Raw genomic sequence first — 18,970 nt, 5'->3', positions numbered from 1 at the left:
CATTTTGTTGTTTTACAGCCTGAATGTAAAATGTATTACATTGAGATGTTGTGTCACATTTAACAATTTAATAAAAATGTGTCAAAGTATTCAACCCCATTGTTATGGCAAGCCTAAATACGTTTAGGAGTAGAAATGTAACATGATAAGTAACACTATGTGCAATAAGTGTTTACATTGTTTTTTAATTACTACCTCATCTCTGTACACAACACATATAATTACAGTGGTTCCTCCTTTAAACGTTGCATCATACTGCAGCGCACCTTGCAGGCTGCTGCAGAATTCTATGGTACGTTATTTAATTGTCAGCCATTTTTAAACATTAATGCCAGTTAGTGCTAGTTTGACCACCAGAGGGCATCTTTGAGAAGCATTTGATAGTCTTCAACATTGCCATTACTAGAGAATTTAAAACCTTTTTTTGTACGGACATAGAATATGGGATTGATTTTAAGAAATGTAGCTTAATTCATTTGATTAATATTATGGTGTTTCTATTCCAAGAAAAACAAAAAACAAAACCCTCGGTTTCCATTAGGATGGCATGGAAAATATGGTGCTGTGCAATGTGATGGTCGGGAGTAGGCTACAGTACTAAGAGCATAGGAGGATTGGAGGATTCTAAATTAATATCTAAGGGATATAACATTTCCACACCCTAATTGTAGTGTAACCAATATCCAATTGGAGATTCAGTGAAAATAAAAATCTCATAGATCTATCAGGATAAGGGTAGCCTGGTGGTTAGAGTGTTGAACTAGTAACCGGAAGGTTGCAAGTGCAAACCTCTGTGCTGACAAGGTACAAATATGTCGTTCTGCCCCTGAACAGGCAGTTAACCCACTGTTCCTAGGCCGTCATTGAAAATAAGATTTGTTCTTAACTGACTTGCCTAGTTAAATAAAGAGTCAAATAAAAAAGACTGGTCCCCATGTTTGTCTCAGAGCAGCGCGAAACGATGCTGAAGTAGCTATTTCTTCAAATCTTATTGCTTCTAACGTCAATATGCTTTTTAAATAAATAAGACCTACACCACTTTTAACAGAACATTACTCAACACTAGTAAGACTCATTTCGCCTACGGTAGTCCTACAGTGTATTAAAAAAATGTCTATTTTTTTTTTTCAATGACTCGACTCTCCGCCAATAATTACATTAGATTAGATTCTAAAATAATATCTAAGAGGCATTTTTCATTAGGGCAAACTGGATCTGTGAGAATAATATATATTTTTTTACATCATTCTAAATTAATTAATAATACATTTGATTAATGTATGATTTTTTGGAAATGATTTTGTTTCCATTTAACCTATAGTGAGCGAGAAAAAAAAGCCTTTGAGATCTTCTCACTAACTTGTAAATAAAGCCAGTTTGTTATTTAGAATCATTTATTTCGGGAGAAACCAAAAGCCACCAAGCTTCTCCCTGTGGCGGCCGGCACAGGCAATGCAGCAATGCAGTTGCACTGCGATGCAGTGTCTTAGACCGCTGCACCACTTGGGAGGCCTCAGATAAAGTTTTTACTGCTGATCAATTGCCTTGCACAAAGTATCAAAATATAGAGAGGAGTTGGTAAAGGTATAATGTCCTGCTAATAGCCCATAATGGGCTATTCTAACACTGCACATGGTGTCCAGGATAACCAAAACATTTCATTATTAAAAACATTTCATTATTAAAAACTATCAGAAAGAATGTTGGTACTTATTTATTTTGATCCAAAGCTATGAATGAGTGAGTCACTCAGCTTTATGTGCAGTTGGAGTCATTAAAACTAGTTTTTCAACCAATCCACAAATTTCTTGTTAAGTCGGTTAGGACATCTACTTTGTGCATGACACAGTTCATTTTCCAACCTTTGTTTACAGACATATTATTTCACTGTATCATAATTCCAGTGGGTCAGAAGTTACCACTGCTCTAAAACCGGGCATAAAAAAGCCAGATTTGCAACTGCAAATGGGGACAAAGATCGTACTTTTTGGAGAAATGTCCTCTGGTCTGATGAAACAAAAATATAACTCTTTTGCCATAAGGGGGAGGATTGCAAGCCGAAGAACACCATCCCAACCGTGACACATGGGGGTGGGAGCATCATGTTGTGGGAGTGCTTTGCTGCAAGGGGGACTGGTGCACTTCACAAAATAGATGGCATCACGAGGAAGGTAAATTATGTGGATATATTGAAGCAACATCTCAATATATCAGTCAGGAAGTTAAAGCTTGGTCACAAATGGGTCTTCCAAATGGACATTGACCCCAAGCATACTTCCAAAATTGTGGCAAAATGGCTCAAGGACAACAAAGTCAAGGTATTGGAGTGGCCATCACAAAGCCTTGACCTCTATCCTATGGGAAATTTGTGGGCAGATCTGAAAAAGCGTGTGCGAGCAAGGAGGCCTACAAACATGACTCAGTTACACCAGCTCTGTCAGGAGGAATGGCCCAAAATTCACCCAACTTATTGTGAGAAGATTGTGGAAGGCTACCCAAAATGCCTCCCAAGTTAAACAATTTAAAGGCAATGCTACCATATACTAATTGAGTGTATGTGAACTTCTGACCCACTGGGAATGTGATGAAAGAAATAAAAGCTGAAATACATAATTCTCTCTACTATTATTCTGACATTTCACATTCTTAAAATAAAGTGGTGATCCTAACTGACCTAAGACAGAGAATTCTTACTTGGATTAAATGTCAGGAATTATGAAAAACTGAGTTTAAATGTATTTGGCTAAGGTGTATGTAAACTTCCGACTTCAACTGTAGGTTCCACTGTATGACTGCCATCAGCTTGGTTATATATAAAAGATATTTAGGAGATTATTTAGTGAGAAAAAATAATGAAAGTGAGCAATTGTAATCTAAATAAAGACCAAAATAATATTTGGAAAGGCCAAAACATTTATTTCTGTTTTTAGAGGGAGAGAAACAAAGGGCCAATTGTGCTCCTCCCTATGGGACTCCCAATCACGGTCGGATGTGATACATAATAATACTTTTTCCCCCTTCCAAATGTTAAAGGTTCCAATTGAAAAATGTTTTTTTTTATCAACTAGGATTTTTGAGTTTAACCACAACATTTGTTGTTTTATTTGTTCTGTCTTTTCTGGTGGATTAAACTGAAATTGTAACCAATCACGGCCGGTTGTGATACAGCCAACCTAAATAAGAAACGCATTTGACAATAGTATTCTCCCCCTACACTCCTTCTGGGCAAGTCTATATTCCTGCTAATAGCCATCATGGCACTGTATAACGTGACCGTCCGTGTGTGTTTGAAAGAGTATTTTCCAGTAAGCAACATTTTGTTTACCTTTGTTAGCCTACTTTGTTCCAATATTTCTGTCATTCAGTGATATTTATTATTCCCATCGTAATTCGTTATGGATCCATAAGGAAATAAACATCTGCATTTTGAAAGAGTATATTTGTCATTATTTTATAAACGAAAGCATAAAGATGCTGATGAAGAAATATAGTACTATACAGTATATGCTTTATCCAACATTTTGCGTTTGCATGAAGTCACCAACACACACTTTAAACATTTGGATAATAAAGCATTTTGAAGATAGATCCCAGCTGAATTTGTTTGTTAGGCTACTGTGCAGTCTGACAAGTAAACATTGTAGCGGTATTTATTAGAGAGGGGTAAAGAAAGATTTTGTTTGGGCGCCAGGCAGGTATTAACCATGCCGAAAGGAAAAGAGTAGAATAAAGAGAGTACCACTACCAGACCCACACACATCAGCAGAAGAGACTGCCTAGAGTGTAGCCTGTTTACCAGATAGCCAGTGGAGAGAAAAGAGATCACACACCATATACAACCCACATCACAGCACAGGGGTAACCCAAACAAGAATACCTCATACAATAATACTAATACTAATAATGGCAGAGCAATTCAACAGCAACTTCATACAAGAACGAACCCAGTCATCAACATAGGATTTGCAATGATCTGTATTATTTTCTAGTGGATGAGTGCAGAGGGTATGAATGTGGGGGGTGTTCGACACAACAAAGGCCTTAAAAGTGTCCAGTCTTCTCGGCCACATGTCATTAGTACACCTCACCTCAATACATTTCACATAATATACAACTTGCAAGCAACCTCCCTTTTAACTAAAATGTCCATCCAAATACTTCTGGCAGGGAAATAATAGTCCAGCTCTAATGAACTTCAAATGGAAGTTAATTTGAAAAATAGAGTCTGTTGCAGGGTAAAGCACTGGAATGAGAGGGAAGAGAAAGAGAGAGAAAAAGATAAATCTTAGCTGTGGTCTTCAGGCCTGCCGGTGTCTGACTGTCCGATGGTTTGTTGGTTTGTTTGTTAAAGCTTCGCAACAATGTTGCTACTAATCCATGCGATCCATAACGGGCGCGGTCCCAAACAAAAACAACCACGATCTAAAGCGATCACACCGATGATTGAGTTAAATACTTTATAAACTACAAACGCTGAAAACAAACAAAACTTCTGCAGCACAGCACACACAATCAAACTGTCGCGCCACCCAAGAGTTGCTCCCCAAAGAACTGAACGAGCTCTCTTTATTTCCTCCTTCCTTATTGCTCATGCGCTCTTAAAGTGGCAGCTCACGGTGAAGGCTCCGAGCAGATTTCGCCACACTCCTCCCCCCATGAAAAAGCAATGCCTGTAGAAACAAAGAGGATGCAGGCTTTGACAAGTTCATGTCCCTGCTACACAAAACCAGGGAAGTCCTCCTCATCAGAGTCCTCCACGAAGAGGTCCTGCAGGTGTTGCTTTTGCCTGCGATCCAGCTCTTCTGCCGTAGGGTAGCAGGGCTTTAGGTCAACAACATGCACTGTCCTGATATCTTCCCCAGTGTCCTCCAAACAGACCAAGTAGTTCACTGATCCCAACTGCTGCACTACACGGTATGGACCTTTCCATCTCGAAGCTAGCTTGGCAGTGAACTTCTTAGATGCCTTTGACAGATGATGTGAACGTACCCAGACACGAGACTGGGGTGGAAAACACACGTCTCGTCTATGTTTGTCATAGTTTCTCAGCTGTCATTGTGTGGCTTTGGTTTTGCTGGCCTCCACTCTGGCTAGCAAAGTGTGGTGGTGTTGTATGGCATCAAACGCTGGGCAGTCAGGTGAAACATTCGAACTTTGCAAGACCCTGTCCATCGGACCTTTTAGTGGTCTTCCCAGGTGGAGTTCGGCAGGAGTGACCCCAGAAGTCTCCTGCACGGCAGAGTTCAGTGCAAAGCGAAATTCAGGGAGATGCTGATCCCACCTTGTGCTGATCCCCCACGAATGAAGCAATCATCCCCTTCAGGGCTCGGTTTACCCTCTCGGTCAGGTTGGTCTGAGGATGATAGGCTGTGGTCAACTTGGCAATTACACCCCAGTAGGTACAGAGCTCTTTGTAGATTCCTGATATGAACTGCGGACCTTCGGTCAGAGAGGATTTGGTCTGGAATTCCAAATCTGGTAAAAACCTCCCTTCGCAGAATTAGAGCAATTGCTGTTGCAGTAGCTTTGCGGAGGGGAAACAACTCCACCCAGTGTGTGTAGTAGTCCACTACCACCAATAAAAATTCATTCCGTGTCCCCCGGCTGGGAGGAAAATTCCCAACATTTAATTTGGATGGTTCACCACGGTCTGCTGCATTTTCCTGGCAGGTCTGCCAATGTCTGGTTTGTATTTCTGGCAGACTTCACACTGCTGTACAAACCTCCGGGTATCAACCCACATGCCTGGCCAGTAAACCACCTCTTGTAGTCTTTGATAAGTTTTAAAACTCCAAGATGGCCACTCATGGGATTGGCATGATAAACTTGGATTATCTGGTCACACAATGTAGAGGGAATGAAGACGCGATAATGGGTGCTGTGTATTCCATCTCCTCTTGGAGTTTTTCGATACACTTTATCCTGAATTTATACTTATCATTGAAGCGACTCTTGAAATCTTCTTCAGACAGACTTTTGTGGATCGCCATGATGGCAGCATCCTTCTGCTTCTGCTTCTGCTGAATTAAGGGTGTGACTTGCATAGGCAAGAACTTCTTCTGTTCCAAGTCCTGTTTGTTGAGCCAAGACTGCTCCAAGTCCTGTTTGACTTGCATCCCTGTACACAAAGAAATGAGCATTCAGGTTAGGATGTCCAAGCACTGGAGGAGTAATTAGACTGTTTTTGAGTGCTTCAAATGCACCTTGGCATGCAGGGGTCCATTGGAATTTCACACCTTTCTTCTTGAGGTGGTTGAGGGGTTCAGCTACCTTCGAAAAATCAGGCACAAACCTGTGGTACCATCCAGCCATACCCAGAAACCGCTGAACAGCCTTGAGGGATGTGGGAATTGGGAATTCCTGCACGGCTGCAACTTTGGCTGGATCTGCATGGATACCTTCAGCATTAACCACATGACCAAGGAACTTGAGTTCTGGCAGACAGAAACGACACTTCTTCAAGTTCAAGGTCAAACCTGCAGCCTTTAGTCTGTCGAAGACGGACTGAATGTCTTGCAGACGATCCGCAACAGAGGAGGAGTAGATTATGATGTCATCCAGATACACGAGACAATTTCTACCCCTCAGATCTCCCAGGACAGTCTCCATCAGCCGTTGGAAGGTTGCTGGAGCATTCTGCAAACCAAAAGGCACGACTTTGAAGGAGTACAAACCAGCGGGATCCATTGACACCTGCCAATAGCCACTGTTCAGATCCAGATTACCAAAGATGGATGCTCCTGCCAGAGATTCCAGTATGTCATTTATGTTTGGTAGAGGGTAGGCATCACTTTCTGTTATGGCATTCAGCTTCCTGTAGTCCACACAGAATCGATATCCACCATCTTTCTTAGGAATCAGGACAACCGGAGAAGCCCATCCGGAAAAAGAATGTTCCACAATTTTATTCTTCAACATGCTTTTGAGCTGATCATTGAGAATTGCCAGTTTGGCGGGGGACAGCCTGTAGATAGATTTTGTGTTTGAAGACTATTGTACGGCCGAGTGTAAGAGTACAGACCTCACTGTTCACGTCCAACATCTGGGAGAGCTGCCACCTTTCATCATCCGACAGACATGCCTGTTCCACTGCTTGTTTGATGTAGAAATCCGCATCAGGTTTGTTTTTGCTCTCGGATAGAAGGGGGGGGGGGGTACGGCGGTAATCAGGGTGATAGTTGGGTTCTCAGACTTCACTGGTGGAACATGTTTTTGTCTTTGTCTCCTAATATTTTCTCTGTCTCTGACTTGACCTTGTCTGGACTCTGCATAATGTAGCAGGCTCCAACCTGAAATCAGTGCATTACCAGGTTGAAATGGATGAGGCTGGGAATAGTCAGAGTGTAGCCGATAGGAGGGTTCGGACATAGAGATGGTCAGTCCACTGAAGAACAAGAGGTCTAGGCCAAGGACTACAGCAAATGCAAGGCTTGAATCTGCAAGTATTGCCACAGGAAGGTTAATAGTCTCACCATGCAGTTTTATTATTATACTAATCCAGCCCAAGGGCGTGGTAGGTTCTCCATTGGCCAAGTGCAATGGTTCCTCCTCCCATGTTCGTAGCTCCTCATGAGGTAATGCCATGTTCTGCCACAGGGCCTCTTGCATCAGGGTGTAAGATGCCCCTGTGTCGATTATGGCCTTCCCTCTCCAGTTCCTAACAGTCAGAGGAACCAATAGTTGTTGCGGAATAGGAATAAGACCGCTAGCTGTGCTGTCTAAAGGCTTCATGGTGGGCATTAAGGCAGACCCAATTGTATGCAAGCCACCACGCCTGTGTAGACTTTCAGTCTTCGGTCCTTTCTGACCTTTTCCTGAATCCTGATGCTGGACATAGAGCGGGCAAGAATCTGGAAGATGTTGGACTTTACACCTCCAACACATAATGGACTTTTGTCCTGGATCTTGGGTACAAATATCTGAGACGGTTTAGCCCCAGGAGAGTTATTGGTATACTGGGATGAGTGAACAGGGTTTTTAGTTTGGAGGTGGTGCTTCCAGTCCTTCTCAAACTGAGTCCCAAGACGCACCAGATCATCCACATTTTGCACACGTTCTCGAAGTTGACTAGCAAGGCTGGGAACCATGTTCTTAAGAAGGAGTTTGACCATCTCCTGCTCAGTAATGTCAGCCTTCCATCTCCTACATAGAACTCGATAGGAGAAGGAAAAGTCCCGTATTGGCTCTGCTTCACCCTGGACTCTGTTACGAACACGTTCCGCCAGTTCATCCCCATAGTCCTCTGAAAGGAAGGCTAAGAGGAATACTTTTTGAAACTCCTCCCAGGTTGACACATGTTCACGGGCTATCTCCCACCAGTCTCTTGCTGTACCATGGAGAACACTGCGGAGGGTGGCAAGAACCTCCAAGTCAGTAAGGGGCCGGATAGAAAGAAAATCATTACACTTAGATAAGAAACACAGTGGATCAACATCATCTTCTGGACTGCCAAAAGTGGGGAAAAGCAGTTTTATAGGGAGGGAGCGCTCTAGAGGAGACATGACAGTGGCAGCGGGAGTTCTGTTGTTTAACAGTATCTTCAGAGGGATTTTTGTAGTGCTATTTGTTCCTATTCCATTACTGGCCAAGCCAGTGGCAGAGGTAAAACCTGAGGGAGGTGCAGAAGATTAGTCCAGAAGAGAAAAGCACTGCATTACCTCCTGGTGCAGCCCTTCCAGTTGAAGGTCTGTGGCCTTCTGTGCTTTTTCCATCTCATTAACTGTGTCCTTTTGAGTCTGTTCAATCAAAAATCGTAGTTCCCCTGTGAGAGAGTTCTTCATGTCCTCCGTAACTTCCTTCAGATAAGAACACACTCCCTTCACAACAGAGGCCGACTCCTCTGCCCTCTGTTTTTGTTCCTCCTCAAGAAAGATTATGACTTGATGATGGTTTGTTTCCATTTGTGTTTTGAACCGGTGCAGTTTTCCTTGAATATCCTGCTTCAGAGAATCTTGTAAATATTTCTGTCTCTGAACAATTTGTTGTTGGTTTTCCTCCATTTGACAGGGAAGGTAATCCAACCTCCTCTGCACATCTGTCTGATGAGCCTCCACACATTCACTGAGTTTGCAAATGGCATTCTCCTGCATTGTCAAACTATGATTGGTGTGTGTCCATTGATGTTCCAGTTGTCCAGTGATCAGAGACACCTCTCCCAGTCTCTCTGGACAGGGTAACCGGAAGGGTTTGAGGGGAGGGTAATGGTGGAGATGTTATAGGTGAGCCAGAAGCCTGGGGATTAGGGGCAGTGCTATCCAACTCCATTAGTTCATCGAGTCCTTCCACAATGAAAGAATCCCGAACATGATTACCGTCAGGTGTGTCCACATTGACACAGTATGGGATTCCAACAAAAGACATGATTCCCTTGTGTGGATGGTGTCATGGGTGTTTCTCTTCAAGTCCCTGTTCGGGCGCCAATTCTGTAGCGGTATTTATTAGAGAGGGGTAAAGAAAGATTTTGTTCGGGCGCCAGGCAGGTATTAACCATGCCGAAAGGAAAAGAGTAGAATAGAGAGAGTACCACTACTAGACCCACACACATCAGCAGAAGAGACTGCCTAGAGTGTAGCCTGTTTACCAGATAGCCAGTGGAGAGAAAAGAGAATACACACCATATAAAACCCACATCACAGCACAGGGGTAACCCAAACAAGAATACCTCATACAATAATACTAATACTAATAATGGCAGAGCAATTCAACAGCAACTTCATACAAGAACGAACCCAGTCATCAACATAGGATTTGCAATGATCTGTATTATTTTCTAGTGGATGAGTGCAGAGGGTATGAATGTGGGGGGTGTTCGACACAACAAAGGCCTTAAAAGTGTCCAGTCTTCTCGGCCACATGTCATTAGTACACCTCACCTCAATACAGTTCACATAATATACAACTTGCAAGCAACCTCCCTTTTAACTAAAATGTCCATCCAAATACTTCTGGCAGGGAAATAATAGTCCAGCTCTAATGAACTTCAAATGGAAGTTAATTTGAAAAATAGAGAGTCTGTTGCAGGGTAAAGCACTGGAACGAGAGGGAAGAGAAAGAGAGAGAAAAAGATAAATCTTAGCTGTGGTCTTCAGGCCTGCCGGTGTCTGACTGTCCGATGGTTTGTTGGTTTGTTTGTTAAAGCTTCGCAACAATGTTGCTACTAATCCATGCGATCCATAACGGGCGCGGTCCCAAACAAAAACAACCACGATCTAAAGCGATCACACCGATGATTGAGTTAAATACTTTATAAACTACAAACGCTGAAAACAAACAAAACTTCTGCAGCACAGCACACACAATCAAACTGTCACGCCACCCAATAGTTCCTCCCCAAAGAACTGAACGAGCTCTCTTTATTTCCTCCTTCCTTATTGCTCATGCGCTCTTAAAGTGGCAGCGCACGGTGAAGGCTCCGTGCAGATTTCGCCACAACATAGCCTGCAGTACATACTGTAGTAAACATGCTAAAGTGCCTACTTCCTTACATAAGGGAGAGCAGGCATGTCCAGACTTTCTCGGTGACCTCAAGTACTCATTAACTCTGTCTTTAATGCTTTTTCGGGTTGCATCAGTCATGGACAGAAACTTCTGAGACACAGTATTTACGATGAACACTTGGAGTTTCACTGGTAAGCCACATTTGCCTCTGGATAGATCCCAGTTGGTATTCTGTGCCCACTCGTGGTATCTCTCTTCATTTACACATCCTTGGAATAGCAGAAAGTTTGAATTTGATCCATGTGCACAAGATGAGCAGAATGGTACCGCACTGAGCCCCCATCGATTACAGGGGCCTATGATGGAAACGGTGTGGCCCATTGTCCAGGCCTTTGTCCACTGATCTCCACGGATGGTTGTATCTCTGCAAAAACACATTCACATTTATAGTACACAATAAAAAATAAAAATATATTTTTATTTAACCTTTAATTAATTATCCATTTTATTACACCGTATGCCTACACATTGATGGGCTTCAACCACAAAGACACTGGATATCATTTTGAGCATGGTGAAATTATTAAGTACACTTCGGATGGTGTATAACTCAGTTGCCGGACAAGAAGGAAACCGCTCAGGGATTTCACCATGAGGCCAATGGTTACAGTTATAGAATGTAATGAATGTAATGACTGTGATAGGATGCTCTACAACATCCGCAGAGTACGACCCTGCCTCACACAGGAAGCGGCGCAGGTCCTAATCCAGGCACTTGTCATCTCCCGTCTTGATTACTGCAACTCGCTGTTGGCTGGGCTCCCTGCCTGTGCCATTAAACCCCTACAACTCATCCAGAACGCCGCAGCCCGTCTGGTGTTCAACCTTCCCAAGTTCTCTCACGTCACCCCGCTCCTCCGCTCTCTCCACTGGCTTCCAGTTGAAGCTCGCATCCGCTACAAGACCATGGTGCTTGCCTACGGAGCTGTGAGGGGAACGGCACCTCAGTACCTCCAGGCTCTGATCAGGCCCTACACCCAAACAAGGGCACTGCGTTCATCCACCTCTGGCCTGCTCGCCTCCCTACCACTGAGGAAGTACAGTTCCCGCTCAGCCCAGTCAAAACTGTTCGCTGCTCTGGCCCCCAATGGTGGAACAAACTCCCTCACGACGCCAGGACAGCGGAGTCAATCACCACCTTCCGGAGACACCTGAAACCCCACCTCTTCAAGGAATACCTAGGATAGGGTAAGTAATCCTTCTCACCCCCCCCCCCCTAAAAAGATTTAGATGCACTATTGTAAAGTGGCTGTTCCACTGGATGTCATAAGGTGTATGCACCAATTTGTAAGTCGCTCTGGATAAGAGCGTCTGCTAAATGACTTAAATGTAAATGTAATAGGAGAAAACTGAGGATAGATCAACAACATTGTAGTTACTCCACGATACTAACCTAAATCACCGAATGAAAAGAAGGAAGCCTGTACAGAATAAAAATATTCCAAAACATGCAGCCTGCTTATAATGAGGCACTAAAGTAAAACAGCAGAACATTTCTCAAAGAAATTAACTTAGTGTCCTGAGTACATAGCATTATGTTTGGGGCAAATCAAACACAACACATCACTGAGTACCACTCTGCATATTTTTAAGCATGGTGGAGGCTCCATCATGTTATGGGTATGTTTGTCATCAGAAAGGACAATGGAGTTTTTTTTAATTCAAAGAAACAAAATATAGTTAAGCACAAACAAAATCCTAGAGGAAAACCTGGTTCAGTCTGCTTTCCACCAGACACTGGGAGACAAATTCACCTATCAGCATGTCAATAACCTAAACATCAAGACAGATATACACTGGAGTTTTTTTTACCAAGATGACATTTAATATTCCTGAGTGGCCTAGTTACGTTTTTGACTTAAATCAGTAAAATAAATCTATGTCAAGGCTTGAAAATGGCTGTCTAGCAATGATCAACAAAGAATTTTAAAAAAAAAATGTATGTGCTAATATTGTACATGTCAAGTGTGCAAAGCTCTTAGAAGCTTACCCAGAAAGACTCACAGCTGTAATCACTGCCAAAAGTGAATCTAACATGACTCAGGGGTGTATTTAATTTTCAATTAATATGCAAACAAAAATCTACAAACATGTTTTCACTTGTCATTATGGGATATTGTGTGTAGATGGGTGAGATAAAAACATATATTTCATCCATTTAGAATTCAGCCAGTAACACAACAAAATGTGGAGTAAGTCAAGGGGCGTGAATAATTTCTGATTTTGTAATGTTATAAGTAAGATATTATATGCATCTGTGACATAACGCTGGCATACTGTACAAGGTTGAACATATTTAGGCAAATTTTTGTTGTTGCCAAAACGGAAAATATAGCACTTTCCATGAATTGTCCGTCCCTGCAGGCTGGTGGTCAACATTTTGAATGGTTGATGTCAAAGTAACCATCCATGGTGCTGAATTCTCCAGTAACTGCACAAGATTGTCACATTTCAATTCCTCTCCTATACGGTCTTAGTTGAATTTTAATGAGTGACATCTTCCATTCAAAATCTCCCAATTCATGCAATGGTTAAGTAATCAACTATTACATTCCATTACGGGCATATCACCTTCATGTGTTGATAGTCTACTCTTATCTCAATACTGGTTTCCAGGTACTGTCTTCATAAAGCATCTCTGAGTAGAAATGCTGATCTAAGATCAGTTTAGCCTTTTTGATCATAATGAATAAAGCAAAGCCAGTTCAGACAGGGAACTCGAGTGGTTGTGTCCGCTGATAGCATCAGCTGATATTGCACCAATTAGATCCGTCACTCTACCTTAACATAGCGGTCTATAAAGTTGAGCAGCTCTGCACAGACTTTCTCTGACCTCCTCCTTATAGGCTGTCTCATCGTTGTCGGTGATCAGGCCTACCACTGTTGTGTCATCAAATCAAATGTATTTGTCATATACACATGGTTATCAGATGTTAATGCAAGTGTAGCGAAATGCTTGTGCTTCTAGTTCTGACCAGGCAGTAATATCTAACATGTAATATAACCTAACAATTCCACAACAACAACCTTATACACACAAGTGTAAAGAAAGGAATACGAATATGTAGATTCAAATATATAAATGAGTGATGGCCGAACGGCATAGGCAAAATGCAGTAGAAGATGGTATAGAGTACAGTATATACATATGAGATGAGTAATGTAGGATATGAAAACATATAAAGAGGCATTGTTTAAAGTGGCTAGTTATACATTTAATTACATCAAGATGGCTAAATGAAGTAGATGGTATAGCGTACAGTATATACATATGAGATGAGAAATGTAGGGTATGTAAACATTATATAAAGTGGCTAGTAATAAATTGATTACATCACTTTTTACATTATTAAAGTGTCTGGAGTTGAGTCAGTATGTCGGCAGCAGCAACTCAATGTTAGTAATGTCTGTTTAACAGTCTGACGGCCTTGAGATAGAAGCTGTTTTTCAGTCTCTCGGTCCCTGCTTTGATGCACCTGTACTGACCTTGCCTTCTGGATGATAGCAGGGTGAACAGTCAGTGGCTCGGGTGGTTGTTGTCCTTGATGATCTTTTTGGCCCTCCTGGACAGAGAAGCTGCCGTACCAGGCGGTGATACAGCCCGACAGGGATGCTCTCGATCGTGCATCTGTAAAAGTTTGTGAGTGTTTTTGGGGACAAGCCAAATTTCTTCAGCCTCCAGAGGTTGAAGAGGCGCTGCTACGCCTTCTTTCCCACGCTGCCTGTGTGGGTGGACCATTTCAGTTTGTCCGTGACGTGTACGCCGAGGAACTCTCCACTACTGTCCTGTCAATGTAGATAGGGGGCGGCTCCCTCTGCTGTTTCCTGAAGTCCACGATTATCTCCTTTGTTTTGTGGACATTGAGTGTGAAGTTATTTTCCTGACACCACACTCCGAGGGAATAGCTACACTGTTTGCATTCTGTCATGTTTCCGGTCACCTTGCCCTTATTAAAAGCAGTGGTTCACGCTTTCAGTTTCGCGTGAATGCTGCCATCAATCCACGGTTTCTGGCTGGGAATGTTTTAATAGACGCTGTGGGTACAACATCACCGATGCACTTGTTAATAAACTCGCACACCGAATCAGCGTATTCGTCAATGTTGTTGTTCTCCGCAATGCGGAACATATCCCAATCCACGTGATTGAAGCAATCTTGAAGCTTGGAATCCGATTGGTCGGACCAGCGTTGAACAGACCTGAGCACGGAAGCTTCCTGTTTTAGTTTCTGTCTATAGGGTGGGAGCAACAAAATGGAGTCGTGGTCAGCTTTTCCGAAGGTAGTGCGGGGGAGGGCCTTATATGCGTTGCGGAAGTTAGAATAACAGTGGTGTAGGGTTTTGCCAGCCCTGGTAGCACAATCAATATAGTGATACAATTTGGGGAGCCTTGTTTTCAGATTAGCCTTGTTTAAATCCCTGGCTACAATAAATGCAGCCTCAGGATATGTGGTTTCCAGTTTACATAGAGTCCAATTAATTTCTTTCAGGGCCGACGATGTGTCTGCTTGAGGGGGAATATACACGACTGTGATTATGATCTAAGAGAATTCTCTTGGTAGATAATGCGGTCGGCATTTGATTGTGAGGAATTCTAAGTCAGGTGAACAAAAAGACTTGAGTTCCTGTATGTTGTTATGATCACACCACGTCTTGTTAATCATAAGGCATACCCCCCGCCCTTCTTCTTACCAGAGAGATGCTTGCTTCTGTCGGCGCAATGCATGAAGAAACCAGGTGGCTGTTCATACTCAGATAGCGTGACTCGAGTGAGCCATGTTTCCGTGAAACAAAGAACGTTACAGTCTTGAATGTCTCTCTGGAATGCTACCCTTGCTCGGATTTCATCTACCTTGTTGTCAAGAGAGTGGACATTTGCGAGTAGTATGCTTGGGAGCGGTGCGAGATGTGCCCGTCTATGGAGCCCGTCCAGGAGACCGCTCCGTCTGCCCCTTCTACGGCGCGTTGTTTTGGGTCGCTGGCTGGGATCTGATCCATTGTCCTGGGTGGGAGGCGAAACAGAGGATCCGCTTCGGGAAATTCATAATCCTGGTCGTAATGTTGGTGAGTTGATGTTGCTCTTATATCCAATAGTTCCTCCCGACTGTATGTAATAAAACCTAAGATTACCTGGGGTAACAATGTAAGTAATAACACATAATTAAAAACAATACTGCAACGTTTCCTAGGAACGCGAAGCGAGGCGGCCATCTCTGTCGGCACCGGAAGTTACTTAATGATGGTGTTGGAGACGTGTTTGGCCATGCAGTTGTGGGTGAACAAGGAGTACAGGAGGGTACTAAGCACACACCCCTGAGGGGCCCCAGTGTTGAGGATCAGTGTGGCATTCATGTTGTTACCTAACCTTACTCCCTGGGGTGGCCATCAGGAAGTCCAGGATCCAGTCGCAGAGGGAGGTGTTTAGTCCCAGGGTTCTTAACTTAGTGATGAGCTTCGTGGGCACTATGGCGTTGAACACTGTGCTGTAGTCAATGAACAGCATTCTCACATTGATGTTCCTTTTGTCCAGGTGGAAAAGGGCAGTGTGGTGTTCTATTGCGATTGTGTCATCTGTGGATCTGTTGGGGCGGTATGTGAATTGGAGTCGGTCTAGGGTATCCGGGAGGATGCTGTTGATGTGAGCCATGACCAGCTTTTCAAAGCCCTTCATGGCTACCGATGTGCGTGCTACGAGGCAGTAATCATTTAGGCAGGTTACTTTCGCTTCTTTGGGCACGGGGACTATGGTGGTCTCTGCTTGAAACATGTAGGTCCTACAGACTCAGTCAGGGAAAGGGTGAAAATGTCAGTGATGACACTTGCCAGTTGGTCCGCACATGCTGTTAGTACACATCCTGGTAATCCATCTGGCCCCGCGGCTTTGTGGATGTTGACCTGTTTAAAGGTCTTACTCACATCAGCTGCGGAGAGCATGATCACAGAGTCGTCCAGAATAGCTGGTGCTCTCGTGCATGCTTCAGTGTTGCTTGCCTCAAAGCGAGTATAAAAGGCATTTAGCTCGTCTGTATTGTATTGTAATATTGTAATTTACTTCTAGTAAATGGTTAAGAGAATAGGTGGCGTTTTCATGGACATTGGGGATTATCCGAGATAAGCACTTCTACTCTGAGTCACCATGATTTGTTTTATTACACTAATAAGAAAGGTAGTGGTTGTTGGCCTCTGCTTGAGTAATTATATCCCGCGTATAATAAACTAGGTGTCTGTGATTGATGTGTCTGAGCAGATTTGTAAGGACGCAACACCAGGGGCCACATGGGGCCACACTCTGTTAGGTTAATGACATGACCTGCAGGTGACCTTTGCCTTGTATGTTTTATTCATAGTCTCAGCACACTTAAAAGTAGCTGACTCAGGAACTCCGTTGCTGCACTTACAAATCAAGGGAGTCTTGGCAGTGAGTGAGAACCATTACCATCAAACTGTTTTTACTGATGGACATGATGCTTACTTTACCTGAGCTTGCACAAGCTTGAGTACAGTGACCTAATGTTGCATGTCGTCGGCAGGGCTGTAAACTATTGTTTATATTTCTTGAAGTGCAAAAAGGCAAAGTAGCAGATATTTCCAGAGAATGCTATTATGTTTTGTTTTTTTACCACACACTGTCAGTGTCCCCACCAACTGAATCTGTGTGTGCATGTGTGTGCATGTGTGTGCGTGTGTGTTTGTGTGTGTGTGTATGTATTATATATGCCACCGAATAATACCATCTAGTTGTGATTAAATGGAAAAGACACTTTATCTCTGCAAGCCATAATGTCCGATCTATTGCTTGACACTCCAATGCGCCCCCATAACTTCCTGTTGGGCAATAGCTCCAAGGAGCAGCCTGTCTGCTGCAAGCACTTCATTTGATACATCACATTCACAGTCATACCCACAGAGATGTAATATAATTTATAGAGTGATAGTTGAATTAGGTTTTCCCTCTGCAAGGCCCTCTGAATGAGTGGTAAGAGACATTGGGACCAACGAGACTAAATTGATTTCAGAGCCTGAAATACCGGATGGAGCAAATGGTAATATTCTGTTTTGAATTAAAGTTTGAACACTCATTAACGGTGTCATGCACTTTTAAAACAATGACTGAGTGAGATACCCCCAATGTAACATGACAGGTGCATAGGATGTGGTGGGGCCCGCCAATTGTCATTGACAATACAAAGGACATACTCTCTAGTTTTGCATCATGCACAATGTATCATGCGGGGATAATTTCAGCATTTTGAAAGTTCCATATCTTGAAGACTTGATTGCTGACAAGCAAAATATTTTGGGACAATGTCAACAATGGACTAATGAAACAAATACCAAAATATATTTTCCTTTAAGAAGCTGATAATAAGAGTGGACTGGGCTTCTTCTAAATAGTGGAAAGCAAATGATTCAGTCGATGTTCCCTTCAGTCCTAGACTATGGCGACATCATATATATGAACACAGTTACCACTTAAAGCCGTTAGATGCAGTTTATCATAGATCACTGCGCTTTAATAAGGGTGAACATTTTAGTACTCATCACTGCACTTTAATACGGGTGAACATTTTAGTACTCATCACTGCGCTTTATTACGGGTGAACATTTTAGTACTCATCACTGCGCTTTAATACGGGTGAACATTTTAGTACTCATCACTGCGCTTTAATACGGGTGAACATTTTAGTACTCATCACTGCGCTTTATTACGGGTGAACATTTTAGTACTCATTACTGCGCTTTAATACGGGTGAACATTTTAGTACTTATCACTGCGCTTTAATACGGGTGAACATTGTAGTACTCATCACTGCACTTTATTACGAGTGAACATTTTAATACTCATCACTGCGCTTTAATACTGGTGAACATTTTAGTACTCATCACTGCGCTTTAATACCGGTGAACATTTTAGTACTCATCACTGCGCTTTAATAGGGGTGAACATTTTAGTACTCATCACTGCGCTTTAATAGGGGTGAACATTTTAGTACTCATCACTGCGCTTTAATACCGGTGAACATTTTAGTACTCATCACTGCGCTTTAATAGGGGTGAACATTTTAGTACTCATCACTGCGCTTTAATAGGGGTGAACATTTTAGTACTCATCACTGCGCTTTAATACCGGTGAACATTTTAGTACTCATCACTGCGCTTTAATAGGGGTGAACATTTTAGTACTCATCACTGCGCTTTAATACGGGTGAACATTTTAGTACTCATCACTGTGCTTTAATACGGGTGAACATTTTAGTACTCATCACTGCGCTTTAATAGGGGTGAACATTTTAGTACTCATCACTGCGCTTTATTACGGGTGAACATTTTAGTACTCATCACTGCGCTTTAATAGGGGTGAACATTTTAATACTCATCACTGCGCTTTAATACGGGTGAACATTTTAGTACTCATCACTGTGCTTTAATACGGGTGAACATTTTAGTACTCATCACTGTGCTTTAATACGGGT

The sequence above is a fragment of the Oncorhynchus keta genome, chromosome 30, assembly GCF_023373465.1.
Source record: "Oncorhynchus keta strain PuntledgeMale-10-30-2019 chromosome 30, Oket_V2, whole genome shotgun sequence".
Taxonomy (NCBI): domain Eukaryota; kingdom Metazoa; phylum Chordata; class Actinopteri; order Salmoniformes; family Salmonidae; genus Oncorhynchus; species Oncorhynchus keta.
The sequence above is the reverse complement of the archived record's forward strand: the minus strand, read 5'-3'. Positions refer to the sequence as shown.